This window comes from Mirounga angustirostris, unplaced genomic scaffold (genome assembly GCF_029215605.1).
Source record: "Mirounga angustirostris isolate CCGP_5_RB_7025 unplaced genomic scaffold, mMirAng1.0.hap1 SCAF_6, whole genome shotgun sequence".
Classification (NCBI taxonomy): domain Eukaryota; kingdom Metazoa; phylum Chordata; class Mammalia; order Carnivora; family Phocidae; genus Mirounga; species Mirounga angustirostris.
In genome coordinates, this window is record NW_026991714.1 from 57,837,688 (window position 1) to 57,859,187 (window position 21,500).

The following is a 21,500-nucleotide window of genomic DNA, read 5'->3' on the forward strand; positions in this document are numbered from 1 at the left end:
TTTTATCTTCACTCTTTCTCTGCCCTGATCCCCTTAGCCTCAGTCTGCTCCCGACCCACCCCCTTTCCTCTTCAAAAAGAAATAACGTTGCATCATCCACCATGCAGTAAAAATGCTTTAAATTATAGCCCTATGGTTATCATTCTGAGAAACAAGGTCGCAAAGTATTCTTACCAGCTCTCCCTGCAAACAGTGCCAGGCTAGGTGGGAATGAGTAATTAGAAGAAACACAATTATACATTTTATATTTTTTAAAGATTTTTATTTATTTGACAGAGACAGAGATAGCAAGAGAGGGAACACAAGCAGGGGGAGTGGGAGAGGGAGAAGGAGGCTTCCCGCGGAGCAGGGAGCCCAATGTGGGGCTCTATCCCAGGACCCTGGGATCATGACCTGAACCGAAGGCAGATGCTTAACAACTGAGCCACCCAGGGGCCCCACAATTATACATTTTAATCCAAACTCTTATAGGATGTCCTTACTGGCCAGCAACTAATGAGCATATAAAATGAAACATACTAATGATCACCAAAAATGATGAGTCTTGCTTTAAAGTGGTTTCTATGAACTATTCCACCTGCCTGCCAGAGCAGTTCTTTTTCTTTAGTATGGCTTCCTTTCTCTATGATTTGTCTCTATGGACAATTTTCCTGTCTGTATGGAAGCCATATTGTTCTTTCTGTGTCTAAACCCGTGTGTTTTGTGCACATGTCTGCACATCTGCGTTAGTGGGGGCTGGACTGAGTGAGGACCTCCATGTGCCAGGCACTGTACCAGGTGCTTTCCATATATAAACCCATCCCCACCTCCAGGGGGCCCATGATGGCAGTATGATTGCTAGTGTTCTTTTGCTTTTACAGATGAAGAAACTGAGGCTCAAAGAAGTTAAGAATTTGCCTAACAACACACAATAATAAAAATAATCCTATCAATAGTCCTAGAACAGTAACTGGATATCAGCACTAAAAACATCCACACATTCCACAGATTCACTCAACACTTTTATTTCAGCATGGGATGCACTTTCTTCAATGAATCTCAGTGAGCTTTACCACTAAATGACCAGGAGGAGAAAACTATGTTGAATCTTTAATAAGTCTCTTCTCCCCACTTACAAGATCAACAATGACAATGGAATGTTCATTTTAATTTTGTTTTGGCCAAAATTAATTCTCACAGTTTAACCCCTCAAAAGTACTATGTAATGTACCAAAATTATTTACAAAGTCAGAGACCTTTTAGATTTTTCAAATCCACCCATCCCTTCAATTATGAGAGCAGGATGATAACTATTTGTTATTTTTCTAGGAACAGGTCATTATATTAATTCTAATAACAATACATGAAACCATATTGGAATATTTAAACAATTTGCTTGTCTTCAATGATTGAGCTTAAGAAAAAAATTCTGATTAATTAAAAATTAAGTCATTCTTTTTTTTAAGATTTTATTTATTTATTTGAGAGAGAGAGAGAGAGAGAGTGAGTGAGAGAGAGAGAGCACAAGACTAATTCTTAATCAAGCCTTGCATATGAACATATATCTGGAGAAAATTAGGCCAGGCCACAAGGAAATCATCCTGCTGATGTCTTCCTTAATTACTCATATCTGACCCACAACTTGGACATTACTTCTGCTAAAACTCTTATGCTGACTAATTAGATACATCATCATCCAGTCCATTAAAAGCATGAGGATGGTTACTGGTGATTTTATAAAGAGCAAAATATTCTCAAATTACTTGTTCTTTCAATATTAAAATTTATGATTAAAATCCTTTACTTTCTTTGGAGCTATGCACTTTGCCTTACTCTATAATTGTGGTCAGAAAGTTGAGTATAAATCATGTTTTTATAACATAAAACATATTTTCCCATTCATTCTTTTTTGTGTGTTCTCATTCACTTATGTGATTAATTCATATGGGCATTTTCCTGAAGAAATGAAAGTTTTATTAAATATAAATGGCATAAATTTGCTATTTTAAAAATTTAGGATTTTAAACATGGTGGCCTCAAGAAGATTTGAGAAAATTCAAAGACAGGACAGCAAGTTAGGACAAAAAGAGGCAAAAAAAAAAAAATCACTGGAAGCTGGGGTCTTGGCTGGGTAGTATTATTGGAGCAAAGCATATATATGGCCAAGTGAAGAGATATGAGGCTGCAGAGATAAGCAAAAGCCAGACCTTGAAAGACTTTACTAAGGAGCACATCCTGAAAAATCCACTAGAGGGTTTTTATGCAGAGTGACATAATCAATTTGGAAACTGACTTTAAGAAACATGACTCAATCCGCATGATGAAGATGGACTGGAGGGTGAAGGCAGGAAGAATGTTTATAGTAACCCAGCCAGAAGCAGTACAGAACTAATCCAAGGCCATCAGTGAGGATGGAGATGTGGTGGTGGGTCCAGGAGAGTTTAGAGAGATGGAGGTTCCAGGAGGTTGTGACTGGTCCCCCAGGAAAGGGAGGAAGTACAAGTTAGTGAAGGAGCTAGCCTGGAATAGGATAACTAAGGACAATTACATGCCATACCATGTAAGAGGATAAGAAACACCAGAGAAGGTGCATGTCTGGCCAGGGATTTAAACTAACAAACTTCCAGTGCCTGTGTACAGCTAGTGGAGCTGCCCCACAGAGAGCTCGGTGGGACTAGAACATCAGAGGGAAGTCTAGCTGGAAAGAATCAGTACTCATCCGTGGAAGCTGAAGCTGGCTCTCTGTGAGGTCGCTCACTATGTAGGTATGGAGCAAGGAGAGAAACACTGAAGTTTAGGTGGGTGAGTGAAGAGGCTTCCATGAAAAAGATAAGGCTAAGAAGCCCAGGAAATACTGATTACCTTGGAAGTCAAAGGGAAAGAGAATTTCAGGAAGAAAATGGTCCACACAGTCAAAGATTGCAGAGACTAAAAAGTGTTCTTTATTTTGCAGAGTATGGGTGACTCCATTTCAGTACAGAAGGGAGAACAGAAGCCAGAATGTAACAGATACAAGAGCTGGAGTAGATTGTAAATGCAACCACTGGCATTTTCAGGCTCATTATTTTCCAGTGAACAGGTTTTCAATATTTTTTTGTTATAAGACAATATACCCATGATATAAAGCTTAGAAAATAAAGAATACAAAAAAATTCACCTGTGATTATATATGGTGACAAAACCACTGTACTTGGTCAATTTTCTCCCGGTCTTTAACAATGTGAATATATTTCACTTCAAAATACTACCTCTTAAGAAACCTGAAGGTGAAAACCTACAAAAATTCCAACATGTCCCCCAAACCTATCTATAGTTTTCCTTAAATATTTGTCTTAGTTCAAAGCATCTTTGCAAGAGCATGGCACCAAATAATAGGCCTCGCACTTAAAACTGGAACCATGTGTGAGCACTGTGAATTGTGCAAGACTGTTGAATCTCAGATCTGTACCTCTGAAACAAATAATGCAATATATGTTAAGAAAAAAAAGAAGAAGAAGATAGCAGGAGGGGAAGAATGAAGGGGGGGAAATCGGAGGGGGAGACAAACCATGACAGACGATGGACTCTGAGAAACAAACTGAGGGTTCTAGAGGGGAGGGGGGTGGGAGGATGGGTTAGCCTGGTGATGGGTATTAAAGAGGGCACGTTCTGCATGGAGCACTGGGTGTTATGCACAAACAATGAATCATGGAACACTACATCAAAAACTAATGATGTGGGCACCTGGGTGGCTCAGTTGGTTAAGCAACTGCCTTCGGCTCAGGTCATGATCCTGGAGTCCCTGGATCGAGTCCCGCATCGGGCTCCCTGCTCGGCAGGGAGTCTGCTTCTCCCTCTGACCCTCCCCCCTCTCATATGCTCTCTCTCATTCTCTCTCTCTCAAATAAATAAATAAATAAAATCTTAAAAAAAAAAAAACTAATGATGTAATGTATGGTGATTAATATAACAATAAAAAAATCTTTAAAAAACTGGAACCATGTGCTGTTCATAATATATCCAAACTTAAACTTATTTTCATACCCCTTAGAAGCCTAATTCCAGCAAAGCCAGCAATGTAATGTCAAACTTGGAAGCTCAGCCAAGTATTTCTCTGCCCACAGTGGCTACTCCAGGCTTTACCTGAAACATGCAAGTTGTATGAATTCAGGTCCCTGGAAATTGGAATGGAAGCAGGCAGTCATCCCGCATCATATAATTTACTTACTAGAAGCAACTTCTTTCTTATCCCATGCCTCATACCAAACATTCTCCAGCTTTTGAAGTCCTCAAAGCATACCTAACTAGCTGGGCATGCTGGAGTAAGGACTAAAAAAGTTCTAGTTTACTTAAGCTTGACCCCCCCCTCCAGGTCAGCCTGACTAACATTGCAAAGGAGGCTGGGCTGTCTTAGCCATAATACCTCTTCTCCTTCTCTGATACTCCTGAAAAAAAAACCTCTTCCAAAATTTGCCCTGAAGAGATGGAGAGAGGGACAAATAAATAAGAGTATTTTAAATGTCAGCATTCAGGCTTTCATATGGAAATTTTACAAGGGGAAAGATAATGCTAGAAGTGGTGGTATGGATGAGTGAAGGTTTTAGATTAAAAAGGTCTATGAATTTGAGCTATAGAGGTTATCCAGGGGACTAATAATTCTGGGAGAATAGCCACATAAATATTTGCATTTCACTGGGAGCTCCCTGGAGTCACAAATCTTAACTAAAGGCAGTAGTACATCTTGAAGAGTGATAGTAGGAAAAGTCTGGGGATACCTCACCTTTGTGGTGTCCTTCCAATGGTACTCTCTTGTCTAGTGATCTATAGCTCAAACTTTTGGTATCCAGTTAGGGACAGTTCCTCTTTCAAAGAGCTTTTACAAGGACGTAGACTCATGTTGAATGGGCCCCTCCAAATGTTAGGCACTCGTGCTCTTCGGTCAGTTGATACCATAGATACAACACAATATTTTAAACAGATCAAAGAAGATCCACCCCAGAGGACCTCAGAACTCCTCATATTTCTCAATGCAGCTTGAAAACCCTCATCTAATCCAACGTCCCAGTCTTTCAGATGAGCAAATGGAGGCCCAAAGAAGGAACATGATGTCCAAGGTCATAGAGCTAGTGGCGAAACTGGGATCTGCTCACTTCCAGTGCTTTCTCCTATTCCATGTTGGAGCTGCCAGTGTTACCTTTTTTTTTTTTTAATTATGTTATGTTACCGACTACTCATTCATTGCATGACACGTCCCTGAGAGACCATCAAGCCATTCCCACCTTGTGTCTAGGACATGTGTCACCAGGACCCTGAAGAGCCCACCAGGCTCCTTCTCCACCTACATCCTCCCTGTCCACTTCCTGATTGGAAACTTAGAATTTAAGATTAAAATTTTAAATGGTCCAGATGAGCCGGGTAAGCAATCATTAATAAACAATGAAGCTCAATGGTATTCATTCTTCCTCTGGTCCCTCCTGAATTCATAAGCAGAGAGGTCTGTAATTCCTTTATCCCTGGAACCAGGAAGAACAGCCAGAGGGGTTGGTAGGGCTCTAAGGAGAGCAAGCCTGAGTTCCAGGGGGGACACCTTAGGGAGCATTCCTTCTGAGTGCCTACTGTTTGTCATCCTCTGTGCCTCGCATGGGGAACACAAAGACCGTTAGTCTCCAGTCCTGGCCATGAGGGGTCTCTGTGGCCCTGTCTGCCCACAGCTGGATAAACTTGGATAAAACTGAACCTCATAGGCAGTTCTATCTGGAGTCCTTAACTCTAACCCAACCTGTCTTAGAAATGCCATGATTATCTCAGAGTCTCCAAATGAAGATAAGAGCTGACAGAACCAGGAACAAAAAGCAAGTCTACAAATTCAGTGATTATGAGGTAAACAGGGCCAGTTCTGGCCAAAATTTAGCTTCTCCTCTACCTTTTGATTCCTTCCCAGCTCTCTCCTTCAGGGACATCAGCAAAATCCCCCACCCGACACCCACCTCTCTGTCCCTCCCATGCCTGTTCTCACTCGCTCTGTCATGGTGCTTTCAAAGATGTACGCTGTGTTTTTAATCAAGTTTCTGAACTTCTCCAAGCTTCCATGTACTCAGAGAAAAAAATATTTACCTAATAGGACTGTCAGAACTATTAAATAAGACAATGAATAAAAGGTACCTATAACACTAAATAGTTCTCCATAAATATTGTTTGTTACCATTATTATTACTTATTTCTGTTACGGTTGTTAGCCCTTCCCTTACTGATATTACTTTTCCCTGGGGTATTTGCATTCAATAGGAGACAAAGAGCCTTTAAATCCGAACAATTCAGTTCCTAATGGTGGGGCTTCAAACCAAGAGGAAGGGTGGGCAGGGGTCCTTCATGGCACCCTCAATATCTCCCTGTGAGTAGCATCCACGTGGGGCTCACCGAAGCTGCTCTCCACATCCCAGCCTCCATCATGTTGACTCCGTCTGCCGTTCTGCTCCGAGGGCCCACGTGGCTCTCCTGCTGGGGCACACGGAGCTGGTCGTCCTGCGCCAGGGTGGAGGGGCAGAACGTGCCTGGGCTCCTGCAGGGGCAGGAGCAACAAAGCAGGTGTTCAGGTGCCTCTGCCTTCAACCAGAGAAGAGCCTCTCTTGCTAGCAACTAACTTAGTTTTGCCAGCTCTGCCTGAGTCCAGCATAGCCCAAGGTCAAGCACCCTAGGGCCTCATCTGAGGTTTATAATGAGGCCAGAAGAGCAGACTGCTACAGCAAGAGAGCTGCCTCTCAGCTCTAGGGCAAGGCAACATGACTCAGCATTCTAGCCTACCTCCCGGCTTTCTCTGATTTTCCCCCCTCCTCTCCATCCCTATGGCTGCTTCCTTAGCCAGAGGGCTCTTGTCATCTCTCCGCAGGTAAATAATAAACAACCAATATTTACTAAGTGGTCATTAGGTGCCAGGCAATATATACTAAAGTTTTTGCATGCAATTTCGCATCAAAACCTCAAAATAACCCATGAGATAGAAATTATTTTTTTCTATTTTACAAATAAGGAAAACTAAGGATGCTCAGGAAGGTCACTCACTTGAGCAGGACTTTTGTCTTCCTATCCCCACCCTGTAGCCTCCCTTCCCGGCTGCCTCTCACCGCGTTGACTGCTACCCACCACCAAGCCACAAGAGTCCTTGCCGCGAGTCCCTCTCTCTGGCTGCCCATCCACCATCTATTTAAAAGAATTCCTTCCTAAAACGTGATATCAGCATGTCCTTCACATACTGAAAATCCTTCAAAGACTCCCCATTAGATCCAAATAAAGTCAAGGTCCCCTTAACTGGCATTCTAGACTTTTCCCAACCTTACTCCCAGATACCTATCTAGTCCCATCACCTGTTCCCTCCCACAAGAAGCCACATGTCATCCAAAAGGTCTCCATCCTTCACCCCCACCATCCTTTGTGGAATGTGGTTTCCCCAATCTTCTGCCTGGCAAATATCTATTCATACTTGAAGACCCAGCTCAAATATCACTTGTCCTGTGAAATCCTTCCAAACTCCCTCTAACCCTTCACTCTGTCCCTCCCTCTGGGGTCTCTCGGGCCTTCCCACTCTTTACACTAACCTGCTACTACAGCAAATTTTATGTAATTGCTTGTTGGGGGCTTGCACTCCAAATGGGATAGGAGCTCTCCCAGGGCAGGGGAGCTTTTCATTCTAGTCTCCATACCTTCCACGAGGCCTAGACAGGGTGGTTTAGTGAACATTTACTGCATGCTGGGTGGAAGAATCATTTATTCATTCGGCTAACTGGTTTGCAGTCATTGGCTAGTCTGTTGTGAGTTAGCTAGTTAATCATCAGCTATGCACAAGGCATCATGCTAGGGACTAGGGAGACAAAGACAATTAAAAGTCAGATCCCCCCCCTGGGGAGTTCCAGCTTTGGTCTAATGCTTATATAACCCTGGGCTTTTTTTGCTTTTTTCTTGACTCCCTTCCCAGAAAACAAATTGAATTGCAGAGACTGCAAAATACCACCCAATTTCATCCTATTTAATCTGAGCACAACTGCCATCCATTTAACTGCCACCTTGCTTACAAAAAAAAAAAAAAAAAAAAAAAGCCCCTCAATTGTCAAGTCTAAATCACAGCTCATGCAAATAACCAAGGTTGGATAGCTTGCAGCTCCACTGGGATCCTAAATCCATCATGATGTTAGTTCCTGAAGTTCTACAAATTCAATTAACTTTTCCGATTCATCACGGATTAATTAACCAAACTGTGCTGACAAGAAAGTATTTTGGTGGTTAAGGTGGTTATTTTTCTAGAGATAAGTGCTCATAACACTGGGCTGTGCCGTTTCATTAGATCCAAATTGAAGTCTTTGCTCTTTGCCTGAGCTGTCTTGTCATTTGATAATATGCTATTCAGTTCTCTAATTTTCTTCTACATAAATAGACCTTATTTCACCCATATGAGAAGGACCCTGGAAGCACCTTCTGGGCGAGGATTCCCCTGTGTGGCCCCTGCCAAACCAACCAGCACAGTGCTCTCCTCACACAGAGACTCCAGAATTAGAGATGCAAGACGTGGATGAGACCATCTCATCTGAAAACCTCATTAGACACAGGGAAGAAACGAGAGCCAGAGAAGCTCAATGACACACCCAAGGCCGCGAGGCTGAGCCGGGACCCTCACCAGTTTCTTAAACTCAGTTAATAATAACACCAACACAACAGCTACCCTTTGTTTATTGCCAGAATAGCCACTGATCTGCAAGCAGCGTGGGGCCAAATGCTGAGATCAGTACCAGTGGCCTAAGAGACATAGACCCGTAGATCCAAGTTCAGGGCTACCAAAGCAGCCCACGTCTGAGGGATCAGATCCTTGCGAGAAAAGAAGTGCAGAGAAGTGATTCTGAACTCTGGACCCCTCTTGCTCTCCAGGCAGCTCCTGACTTGCAAGCAGCAAGCACAGGCCACTAGGCAAGAGGCTGAGCTACAAGGCAAAGCTTGCAGCAGGCTCTCAGCGCTATGGAGACAAAATGTGGAGTCGCGGCCCACCCAGAGGATGCTCTGGGAAACATGCAACACTTCAGCTGGAACCCCTTGCATTCGTCTCCTGTTGCAACTAATTATCACCAAGGTAATGGTTTTAAACAACACAAAGTCAGTATCTTACAGTTCTGTAGGTTAGAAGTCTGACACGGGTCTCACTAGGCTCAAATCAAGGTGCCGGCAGGGCTGCCTTCCCTCTGGAGGCCCTAAGGGAGATTCTGTGCCCTTGCTTTTTCCAGTTCCTAGAGGCTGCTGAGAGTCCTTGGTGTGTGGCCCTTTCCCTATCTTCAGCACCAGCCAACAGCAGGCCAAGTCCCTCTCACTGAGCGTCACTTTGCTCTCCTCTTCTGCCTCCCTTTTCCACTGGTAAGGCCCCTGTGACTCTGCTGGGGCCACGCAGAGAATCCAAGATAATCTCTCTATTAGCAACTTTAGCTCCATCTGCCAGCTTCATTCCCCTTTGCCATGGAACCCAACATATTCATGGATTCCCAGCATTAGGATGTCGGCATCTTGGGGCACCTGGCTGGCTCTGTTGGTAGAGCATGCAACTCTTGATCTCAGGGTTGTGAGTTCAAGTCCTACACTGGGGGGGTAGAGGCTACTTAAAAAAAAAAAAAAAGGATGTGTACATCTTGGGAAGGGGGCATTATTCTGCCAACACACCCTTGAAGGGTTATCTCCAAGAAGTAAAAGTGAGTAAGGAATAAACAGTCCTCACAAAACTGAAACACAGCTCTGAATCACCTCAATCCCAAACACAATTAAGGCAATATGCCCCCCAAATAATAGCCAGCCAGAGCAGAAATAAATCCTCTCTGCGGCTCCTGGGTGGCTCAGTCATTAAGCGTCTGCCTTCAGCTCAAGTCATGATCCTAGGGTCCTGGGATCAAGCCCCACATTGGGCTCCCTGCTCAGCCGGAAGCCTGCTTCTCCCTCTCCCACTCCCCCTGCTTGTGTTCCTTCTTGCGCTGTGTCTCTCTCTGTCAAATAAATAAATAAAATCTTTTAAAAAATTAAAAAAGAAAAAAAAGAAAGAAATCCTCTCTGGAGAAACTTAGCATCATCCAGAGCTTTTATAACCTCTCCTATAAAATGTCCAGCACGGGGCACCTGGGTGGCTCAGCCAGTTGAGCGTTTGCCTTCGGCTCAGGTCATGATCTCAGGGTCCTGGGATCGAGCCCCACATCGGGCTCCCTGCTCAGTGGGGAGCCTGCTTCTCCCTCTCCTTCTTTTGCTACCCCTGCTTGTGCTCTCTTGATCGTGCTCTCTCTCTCAAATAAATAAATAAAATCTTTAAAAATATATAAATAAATAAAATGTCCAGCACTTGAGATTACCAAGTACATCAAGGTACAAGACCAGATGACCACTTGGTTTCTTTCTGCTCCCCCACTAGAAGGTGAGCGCCCTGAGAACGGGGGCTCTGTTCAGTGTGTTATAACGGGGCATCGTCCCAGGCTGTGGTGTCCGACGGGGCCCTGCAAATATGTACTGAGTGGCTCGAAGGGCCCTTGTAGCTGCATCTCAGCAGTGGACTGAGCAAGGCTTCGGAGCCAACATAAAACTCTCCTAAATCCTACAGCACCTGCAAGAAGGCTCCAGCTCCCCCAGGGCCAGCTTCCCACAAGCCACCCTCAGCAATAATAACAACAACAACAACAATAACAAAAAGGAACAAAGAAAGCCACGCAGCTGATGTTGCAGGCAGCTCATGACAGGACATCTCCATGAGCCACTCACACCTGATGTCCCGTGCTTAAAGCTGGTCACATCTTCCATCCCCTCTATCTCTTATTTACTTTGAATTTTTTCTTAAGGTTTCCATGAGACGACCGGTCCAGGAGGCCTTCCAGGCAAATTGCTGAGAACCAAGAGAAGGGGGAGGTCTAAGCAGGGCTGGTGCGGGCTGAGGTGAGGGCTCTGCTCCTCGGTCCAAGCCACAGGCCCCTGGGAGCCTGCCCAGGGCTGCCGCAGACTGGACGAGGAAGCACCTTCTTTCAATCTGCCTGTGGTCGAGGTACTTTTTTCTAATTTGTGCCAGCCCTGGACTGGGAACACTTTAAGGAATGTTCTGAATAGGAGAACAACCATCCTTTAGTGGAGTATCTGTTATGTGCCGGATACCGTGCTAAGCGTTTCACATGTGTTATTTATTCGTCAGAATGCCGTGGGAGGAGGTACTGTTACCATTTTACAGACAAAGACACTGAAGCTGATACACATACCTGGGCCACCAGAAAACTCTGCCTCAGCTTCATTCACTAGGGCCCATACCTGGTGCACTGGGACTTCTCAGCCACTCAGAAAGGGGGCATGGAAAGAAAAAGAATGTATTTGCTGACGATGGGTAGCCAAGAGGTCGGGTCTCCCCCTTCTCTACTGGGCTGGCACCCAATGGTGCCCCACTTCTGCCATATTTCTAGAACCCTCTAGTCCGACAACGGGACTCTCGGGTAATGGACCACATGATTTGGGGAGACTTTTCATGTGAAACAAGCAGAAGAGAAGAGTACTGTCAGAAGGCAGACCAGCAGCTTCCTTTTTCTAAAACATAAAGGTTTTGTGTAAAAAGAAAGAGTTCTTGGTCCCCCACGTGTCCTTCAGATCATTCCAGTATCACCCACTCCCTGGGGCCGTCCTAACCCGCAGACTGCTCTGCGTATTTGAGAGTATGTCTCCCTACGATTAAGTTGCATTTGGGGGACAGTAAGATTCACTTTTAGCTCCTCATCCTTAAGAAGAGAGCCCTGAAATCAGCGCGTTCATCACTGAGGGAAGGAGGGTAGGAAGGCTCCGCAGGAAAGCGGGCTGTCCCCTTCCGGGTCAGGCCCCACAGCCCTTTGTCAGACTTTATTTATTCCCTGAGCCTCTCCAGAGTTCTCAGAGCTACCGTCCCACCCCCAGCCACCTCAGCAAACACAGGAAGAGGAGAAACTGCCTTTCTTAGAAGTTCTTTCTCTCCCTGGTCATCCTCTAGCCAAAATCACCAAAAAAAAAAAAAAAAAAAAAAACCTGGAGGCGGAATGGGAGCGGGAGGTCCTGAATGGCTCCCATCAGATTTATCTGCGACTTTGCTTCAAGAGCAAAGAGAGACTGGGGAGGGGTCTGCACTCACCAGGCAGAGCAGGAACAGAGGGAAGTCTGATCAAAGAAAGGTTAAAGCTCTCTCGTTCCCACCTGAAGCCTTAGTAAAGGTCATCTCTGAGCAAAGCCTGTTGCTCAATAAAGTATAAGGACTTCTCCCCACAGAGTAGAAGGGTAACCATGGGACAGGAGTGGAATTCATTCCTCAGCTCAGCCCCGTGGCAGACAGAGCCTACTGCCCACCAAAGTTCAGTGCTCCTCTTCCATGGTATAAAGCTGTTTTTGAGGACCAGCCACCCAGCCAAGGACATATTTCCCAGGGAATCCTGCGTCTAGGCCCCATGTGACCAGTTCCTACCAACAGAAGGCAAGCAGCGGTGATGTGGGCCATTTACGGGTCAAAATGAGGCCCTCTGCATCCTCCCTTGCCCCTTCTCCTGCCTCAGGTTAAGACAGCAGAGTAGGGGATAGAGGGAGCCTGGTCCCTAAACCACCATCTTGAACACAGTCATTGGACTGCTTTGTGAGTCAGAAATAAAAATCTCTTGGGTTAGGCAGCTGGGATTTCGGAGCTGCTCTGTTAGAATCACTAGCATTAACTCGTACAGAATTAGCACCAGCAGGGTGAAGCCAATGAGACAAGGCCTTGCACCAGGTTCTCAGGCTCTGAGGGGTCAGGCCGACTGCAACCAGAATGAAAAGCAACCAGCCAAAGCTAAACACAAAACGTGCTCTAAGTGGAGCAAGACCTGCTACAGCAAAATCCCCCAGTAGGGCTCTTTCTGTCTCCAGGACACAGGAGAGATCACGGGGCGAGAAGCAGGAGAGGGGAGGAAGCCGGGTTTGCAGACACCCAGGCCTCTGTCTGTGTCTCCCTGAGCACACGACAGGCCACTGATGTGGATGCCCTCCGAGCGCAGCTAGGAGAGGGGACAGGGTAGGGCGCAGAGGCACACCGTCGAGGGTGTGAGTGGGGGCCGGAGCCCAGCCTGCCCCGTTCTTACCAAGCCAGGCATTCTGGCTCAGAGCTGAGTTCACCTGGGGAAAGGCACCTGGCGCCTTTTTTAAATGTGCAACAAGGTGACTCCCGTGACGTGGTGGGCCCGCGTGTGCCTGGTGCAAAGGCCACACAGGCAAGTGGTAGCTTTGACCCACGCGACCCTCATAAGGCCAGGGCACAAAGCTCTCGCCTTCAAACCAGCTCCAATAATTGGACCAAAAATAACCAAAATAAAATTGGAAAGCTGCCCACACAGCTAAAAGAAAAATTTGCTGTCCCCCTCCTCTCCGTCCTAGCCTTCTTCCCCTCCCCAGCCCGCAATCCGATCTGTGCTAGCCAAATCCACTCCCCTGCCTGCAAAAGGAAAAGACAGGAATGCTGTTGGTTGCAGGGAGTTACCTGGAGCCACTTCGGAGTTCACCTCCAAAGGCCCTGACGTCCTGCCGAAGAAGAGAATCAGCACAAAGCAGGCGGGAGCCAAGGCGACCCAAGCCCAGAGCAGCCGGGGAGAGAGAGAGAGAGAGAATGGCTGGGACACAGAGCGTTTGGGGGCAGGCTACAGGGAGGACAAGGACACGTGAAATGCTAAAAACAAGGCTGTGGAGATGCAGCAGAGGGCGAGGTCATTCTTACAAAGGGGTTCTCCCAGAGAACACAAGTGAGATTCTCACAGAAGGAATCAAGCGCTCACACAGAGGTCCCTGGAAGGAATTATTATTCTTCCTTGCAAAATGCATCACTGAACAAGTATCATCATTCATAAATGATGGGAATTTCTCTGAGGCAGGAAACTGACACAACCCTTTCTGGAAGGTAATTCGTGTCTCTCTAGTAAATACTGAAATAATCAACCTTTGATCCAGCAAGTCCACTTTTAGAAACTTAATCAACAGAAGTGCTCCCACTCTCAGAAACTTCTAGAGAAATCTGTACAAAGGCATTCATTGTTGACAAGACATGCATTTTTGACTCGTTTTGCCTGTGAAATTTTCCACTCATTCCCTTTTACGAGAAACATTGTGCATCAATGAGGTGGCTGCTTAGGATTCATGACGTCAGCTGACCTCATAAAGGAACCAAGACCTGGTATTTTATCATTTGTTTTGAAGCTGATCTCCACTAGTAGACCTGAGTCCCTTGAGGGCAGAGGCCACGTTCTAGCCACTGTTCCTTTTCAGACCCACCACCACACCCACTCTACAGTATGTGCTCAAGTGCTGTTTGTTAAATGAATTCAGGGCCTTGCCGCCTTGAGCGCAGTATTCTAGAAACAGAGCCGGGAAAGAACTGCCTCACTCTCGGCTGTGTCCTCGTTCCCCTCTTCATGCCGTCAGTGCTTTAAGAAGGCAAATGAAGAAGTTCGGGAGAAAGAAGGAGGAGGAGAGTATGACTGGCAATTTAAGTTCTTAAGATGAAGTAAGTCAAAGTTTCCAGCTTATTGTCCGTACCTTGAACCTCCTGAAATTATATGCAGCTCTTTTCTGGGGAAACTGTGTGTGGCTTTTAGGAGCTTCTCCGAGAACTCACGTCCATGACACTCTAAAAAAAAGTGTTGAAGAATCACTGAGCCAAGGGGCGCCTGGGTGGCTCAGTTGTTAAGCCTCTGCCTTCGGCTCAGGTCACGATCCCAGGGTCCTGGGATTGAGCCCCGCATCGGGCTCCCTGCTCGGCGGGAGGCCTGCTTCTCCCTCTCCCACTCCCCCTGCTCATGTTCCTGCTCTCGCTATCTCTCTCTTTCTCTGTCAAATAAATAAATAAAATCTTAAAAAAAAAAAAAAGAATCACTGAGCCTAGCTATATTGACTCAGAAAAGGCTATGTTCAGACAATCTCTGCCAAGGAGGAACAGAAAGCCACAGGAGAAGGCCAGCCAACATCAGAAATAGAGCTACAAAGGACTACAAAATAAATTGTTACACTGATGTGCCAATTTTCCTTTTGCAACCCCTTACTATGGTGTTTCAAAGCACTACAGTTTTGAAGGGTGCTTATTATAATCCCCACCCAGCTGCTAAATTTACCTTAACATTGTCGTCTGCCCCAGTGAAGTGTGAAGTGGTGTTTTCTGACTTCTAAGAAACTAAGAAGGCATAAAAGAATCTCAGAGAGGAACAAACTGAACCTTCCAAACATCACCTATAAAACAAAATACAACACGGGGTGTGTACTACACCATTCACCTTGATAGTAAAATTATTAATCAAAGACTTTCAGGCAGGCAGGCAAAAGCAGTTGATTTTCTCTGACAGCATTTCATTAAATTTATCTCAGAATCATTTTGGGAGTGAGTGAGGAATACTGTTAAGCCATTTCCTAATTCCTCAGAACACTGGCTTCTCCCCATCTAACGCAACCACTATTGTTTTACCAAAACAGCAATCAATTTAGTCTCAGGTTACTTGCTTTCAAAAAGCTCTGCCGTGGGACATCTGGGTGGCTCGGTCGGTTAAGCGTCTGCCTTCGGCTCAGGTCATGATCGCAGGGTCCTGAGATCGAGTCCCACATCCGGCTCCCTGCTCAGCGGGGAGTCTGCTTCTCCCTCTCCCTCTGCCCTCCCCCAGCTTGTGCTCTCTCTCTCTTTCTATCTCTCTTTCAAATAAATAAAATCTTTAAAAAAAAAATGTATTTAAGCAGGGGCACCTGGGTGGCGTCTGTCTGCCTTCGGCTAGGGTCATGATCCCAGGTTTCTGGAATTGAGCCCCACATCGGGCTCCTGTTCAGCTGAGAGTCAGCTTCTCCCTCTCCTTCTGCCGCTCGCGTGCGCTCTCTCTCTCTGTCAAATAAATAAATAAAATATTTAAAATAAATACAAATTTTTAGAAAAGAATATATACAAGTGCAGATAAATATGTGAAAAGACACTCCATGTCATATGTCGTCAGGAAAATGAAAATTAAAATAACAATGAGCCACCACTGCTCATCTATTAGAATAGACAAAAATCGGGGGCGGAGCAAGATGGTGGAGGAGTAGGAGACCTGGATTTCGTCTCCTCTCAGGAATTCAGCTGGATAGGGATCAAACCAATCTGAACACCTACGAACTCAACAGGAGATCAAAGAAAAGAAGAGCAACAATTCTCTGAACAGAAAAGCAACCACTTTCTGGAAGGTAGGACGTGCGGAGAAGTGAATCCGAGGCGATATTCGGGAGGATAGACGGCGGGGGAGGGGCCTCCGTCGGCCGCTTCTGGCAAGTGATAGAGCCGCGGAGCACAAAATCAGAACTTTTAAAAGTCTGCTCCTCCGAGGGACGTCACTCTGGTGGCTAAACGAGGGGTGGAACCCTCCGGGACAGTGTGGTCTCAGGACCCTCGGGGTCACAGAAAGACCGGGGGTGCCTGAGTGTGGCAGAGCTCCCAGGTAATGGAGCAGGGAAGGCGGCTGCAGAGGCGGAGCCCAGGCGCGGGCTCTCAGCTCGGGGTTGCCATAAACCGTGATCTGTGGCACAGTCGGGCCCCTGCTCCTCCAGCAGGACCCAACAAGCGGCAGATCCGGGGAGACTCACCTTCCTCCCCTGGGAGGAGCCGCGCGGGAGGGCACCGCAGGGATCTGCTGGGTTTGGAGACTCCACCCGGGGTCGGGTGCCAGAGGTAGAAACGCGCGGTCACAGGCCGGGTGAGCACGGAGTGCGGCCGGAGACTGGGGAGACGGGAGTGACTGACGGCTTTTCGCTGGGGTCTCACTGAGGAGCGGGACCCCGAGTTCTCGGCTCCTCTGGGGCAGAGACTGGGAGGCCGCCATTTTCACTCTCCGCCTCCAAAGCTGTAGGGAAAGCTTGCAGGGAACAAAAGCCCCGGAGAGCAAACCCGAGCAGATTACTTAGCCGGGAGGGGGCAAGGGCGGGGCAATTCTGCCTCCGGCAGGGACATTTGGAAACCACGGCAACAGGCCCCTCCCCAGAAGATCAGCGAGAATAGCCAGCCAAGACCAAGTTTACCGATCAAGGAGAACGGCATAACTCCAGCGCTAGGGGAATACTGCACATAGAATTCATGGCTTTTTTACCATGATTCTTTAGTCTTTCAAAGTTAATTTTTTTTTAACTGTATTTTTTCTTTTTTTTTTTTTTTGAATTTTTCTTTTTCCCTTTTTCAACCAACATCTTACCAATCCCTTTTTTAAAAAAACATTTTTATTTTTCATTTTAAGAGTCATATTCTATCTCTTCATAGTAGTTACCTGTATTTTTGGCATATATATATAAGTTGTTCTCTCTTTAAAATTTTGAGATCATTTCTTCTAACAGATCAAAATATACCCTAAATCTCTATTGTATGGTTTTTTTCTACTCCCCTGCCTGATCACATTCTCTCCCTTTTTTTTTCTCTTTTTTTTTAAATCCTCTTCTTTCTTTTTTCAAACAACTTCTTATCAATTCCTTTTATAAAATTTTTTATAATTTCCATCTTTACAGTCATATTCCATCCCTTCATCATATCAACCCTTATTTTTGTACATATATAAGTTTTTCTTTCTTTAAAATTTTGGGAGGCACTTACTTCTAACAGACCAAATACACCCAAAATCTAGTGTGTGGCACTGATCTATATACCAGCCTGATCATATTTGATGACATTCTGTTTTTTTTTTTGTTTTGTTCTGTTTTTGTTTGTTTTTATCTTTATCTTTTTCTTTTCCTTTTTTTTTTTCTTTTTTTCTTTTTCTTTTTTCTCTCTTTCCCTTTCTTTTCCCACTGCTTCAGGTCTTTTCTGATTTGTTTAGAGTATACTTTCTGGGAACGTTGTTACCCTGTTAGCATTTTGTTCTCTCATTAATCTATTCTCCTCTGGGCAAAATGACAAGACAGAAAAAAATCACCTCAACAAAAAGAACAAGAGGTAGTACCGACTGCCAGGGACCTACTCAATACAGACATTAGTACGATGTCAGATCTAGAGTTCAGAATCATCACTTTAAAGATACTAGCTGGGCTTGAAAAAGCATGCAAGTTATTAGAGAAACCCTTTCTGGAGAAGTAAAAGAACTAAAATCTAACCAAGTAGAAATCAAAAAGGCTATTAATGAGGCGCAATCAAATATGGGGGTGCTAACTGCTAGGATAAATGAGGCAGAAGAGAGAATCAGTGATATAGAAGACCAAATGATGGAAAATAAAGAAGCTGAGAAAAAGAGAGATAAACAACTACTGGATCACGAGAGCAGAATTCGAGAGATAAGCGATACCATAAGACGAAACAACATTAGAATAATTGGAATCCCAGAAGAAGAAGAAAGAGAGAGAGGGGCAGAAGGTATAATGGAGCAAATTATAGCAGAGAACTTCCCTAATTTGGGGAAGGAAACAGGCATCAAAATCCAGGAGGCACAGAGAACCCCTCTCAAAATCAATAAAAATAGGTCAACACCCTGACATCTAATAGTAAAACTTACGAGTCTCGTAGACAAAGAGAAAATCCTGAAAGCAGCTCGGGAGAAGAGATATGTAACCTACAAGGGTAGAAACATTAGATTGGCAACAGACCTATCCACAGAGACCTGGCAGGCCAGAAAGAACTGGCAGGATATATTCAGAGCATTAAATGAGAAAAATATGCAGCCAAGAATACTATATCCAGCTAGGCTGTCATTGAAAATTGAAGGAGAGATAAAAAGCTTCCAGGACAAACAAAAACTAAAGGAATTTGCAAACACGAAACCAGCGCTACAAGAAATCTTGAAAGGGGTCCTCTAAGCAAAGAGAGACCCTAAAAGCAACATAGACCAGAAAGGAACACAGACAATATACAGTAACAGTCACCTTACAGGCAATACAATGGCACTAAATTCCTATCTTTCAGTAGTTACCCTGAATGTAAATGGGCTAAATGCCCCAATCAAAAGACACAGGCTATCAGACTGGATTAAAAAACAAGACCCATCGATATGCTGTCTGCAAGAGACTCATTTTAGACCCAAAGACACCCCCAGATTGAAAGTGAGGGGGTGGAAAACCATTTACCATGCTAATGGACACCAAAAGAAAGCTGGGGGGGCAATCCTTATATCAGACAAATTAGATTTTAAACCAAAGACTGTAATAAGAGATGAGGAAGGACACTATATCCTACTTAAAGGGTCTATCCAACAAGAAGATCTAACAATTGTAAATATCTATGCCCCTAACATGGGAGCAGCCATTATACAAACCAATTAATAACAAAAGCAAAGAAACACATTGACAACAATACAATAATAGTGGGGGACTTTAACACCCCCTCACTGAAATGGACAGATTGTCTAAGCAAAAGATCAACAAGGAAATAAAGACTTTAAATGACACACTGGACCAAATGGACTTCACAGACAGATTCAGAACATTCCATCCCAAAGCAACAGAATACACATTCTTCTCTAGTGCCCATGGAACATTCTCCAGAATTGATCACATCCTAGGTCATAAATCAGGTCTCAGCTGGTACCAAAAGATTAGGATCATTCCGTGCCTATTTTCAGACCACAGTGCTTTGAAACTAGAACTCAATCACAAGAGGAAAGTTGGAAAGAATTCAAATACATGGAGGCTAAAAAGCATCCTACTAAGGAATGAATGGGTCAACCAGGAAATTAAAGAAGAATTTAAAAAATTCATGGAGGGCGCCTGGGTGGCTCAGTTGGTTAAGCAACTGCCTTCGGCTCAGGCCATGATCCTGGAGTCCCAGGATCGAGTCCCGCATCGGGCTCCCTGCTCGGCGGGGAGCCTGCTTCTCCCTCTGACCCTCCCCCCTCTCATGTGCTCTCTCTCTCTCATTCTCTCTGTCTCAAATAAATAAATAAATCTTTAAAAAAAGAAATTCATGGAAATCAATGAAAATGAAAACACAACTGTTCAAAATCTTTGGGATGCAGCAAAGGCAGTCCTAAGAGGAAAGTATATAGCAATACAAGCCTTTCTCAAGAAATAAGAAAGGTCTCAAGTACACAACCTAACCCTACACCTAAAGGAGCTGGAGAAAGAACAGCAAATAAAGCCTAAACCCAGCAGGAGAAGACAAATAATAAATATCAGAGCAGAAATCCACGAAATAGAAACCAAAAGAAGAGTAGAACAGATCAACGAAACTAGGAGCTGGTTCTTTGAAAGAATTAACAAGATTGATAAACCCCTGGCCAGACTTATCAAAAAGAAAAGAGAAATGACCCAAATCAACAAAATCATGAATGAAAGAGGAGAGATCACAACCAACACCAAAGAAATACAAACAATTATAAGAACATATTATGAGCAGCTCTATGCCAGCAAATTCGATAACCTGGAAGAAATGGATGCATTCCTAGAGATGTATCAACTACCAAAACAGAACCAGGAAGAAATAGAAAACCTGAACAGACCTATAACCACTAAGGAAATTGAAGCAGTCATCAAAAATCTCCCAACAAACAAAAGCCCAGGGCCAGATGGCTTCCCAGGGGAATTCTACCAAACATTTAAAGAAGAATTAATACCCATTCTTCTGAAACTGTTCCAAAAAATAGAAATGGAAGGAAAACTTCCAAACTCATTTTATGAGGCCAGCATTACCTTGATCCCAAAACCAGACAAAGACCCCATCAGAAAGGAGAATTACAGACCAATATCCCTGATGAACGTGGATGCCAAAATTCTCACCAAAATACTAGCCAATAGGATCCAACAGTACATTAAAAGGATTATTCACCACGACCAAGTGGGATTTATCCCTGGGCTGCAAGGTTGGTTCAACATCCGCAAATCAATCAATGTGATACAGTACATTAACAAAGGAAAGAACAAGAATCATATGATCCTCTCAATAGATGCAGAAAAAGCTTTTGACAAAGTACAGCATCCTTTCTTGATCAAAACTCTTCAGAGTATAGGGATAGAGGGTACATACCTCAATATCATAAAAGCCATCTATGAAAAACCTACAGCAAATATTCTCAATGGGGAAAAACTGAGAGCTTTCCCCCTAAGGTCAGGAACGCGGCAGGGATGTCCACTATCACCACTGCTATTCAACATAGTATTGGAAGTCCTAGCCACAGCAATCAGACAACAAAAAGAAATCAAAGGCATCCAAATTGGCAAAGAAGAAGTCAAACTCTCACTCTTTGCAGATGATATGATACTTTATGTGGAAAACCCCAAAGACTCCACCCCAAAACTACTAGAACTCATACAGGAATTCAGTAAAGTGGCAGGTTATAAAATCAATGCACAGAAGTCAGTGGCATTCCTATACACCAACAACAAGACAGAAGAAAGAGAAATTAAGGAGTCGATCCCATTTACAATTGCACCCAAAACCATAAGATACCTAGGAATAAAGCTAACCAAAGAGACAAAGGATCTGTACTCAGAAAACTATAAAATACTCATGAAAGAAATTGAGGAAGACACAAAGAAATGGAAAAACGTTCCATGCTCATGGATTGGAAGAACAAATATTGTGAAGATGTCAATGCTACCTA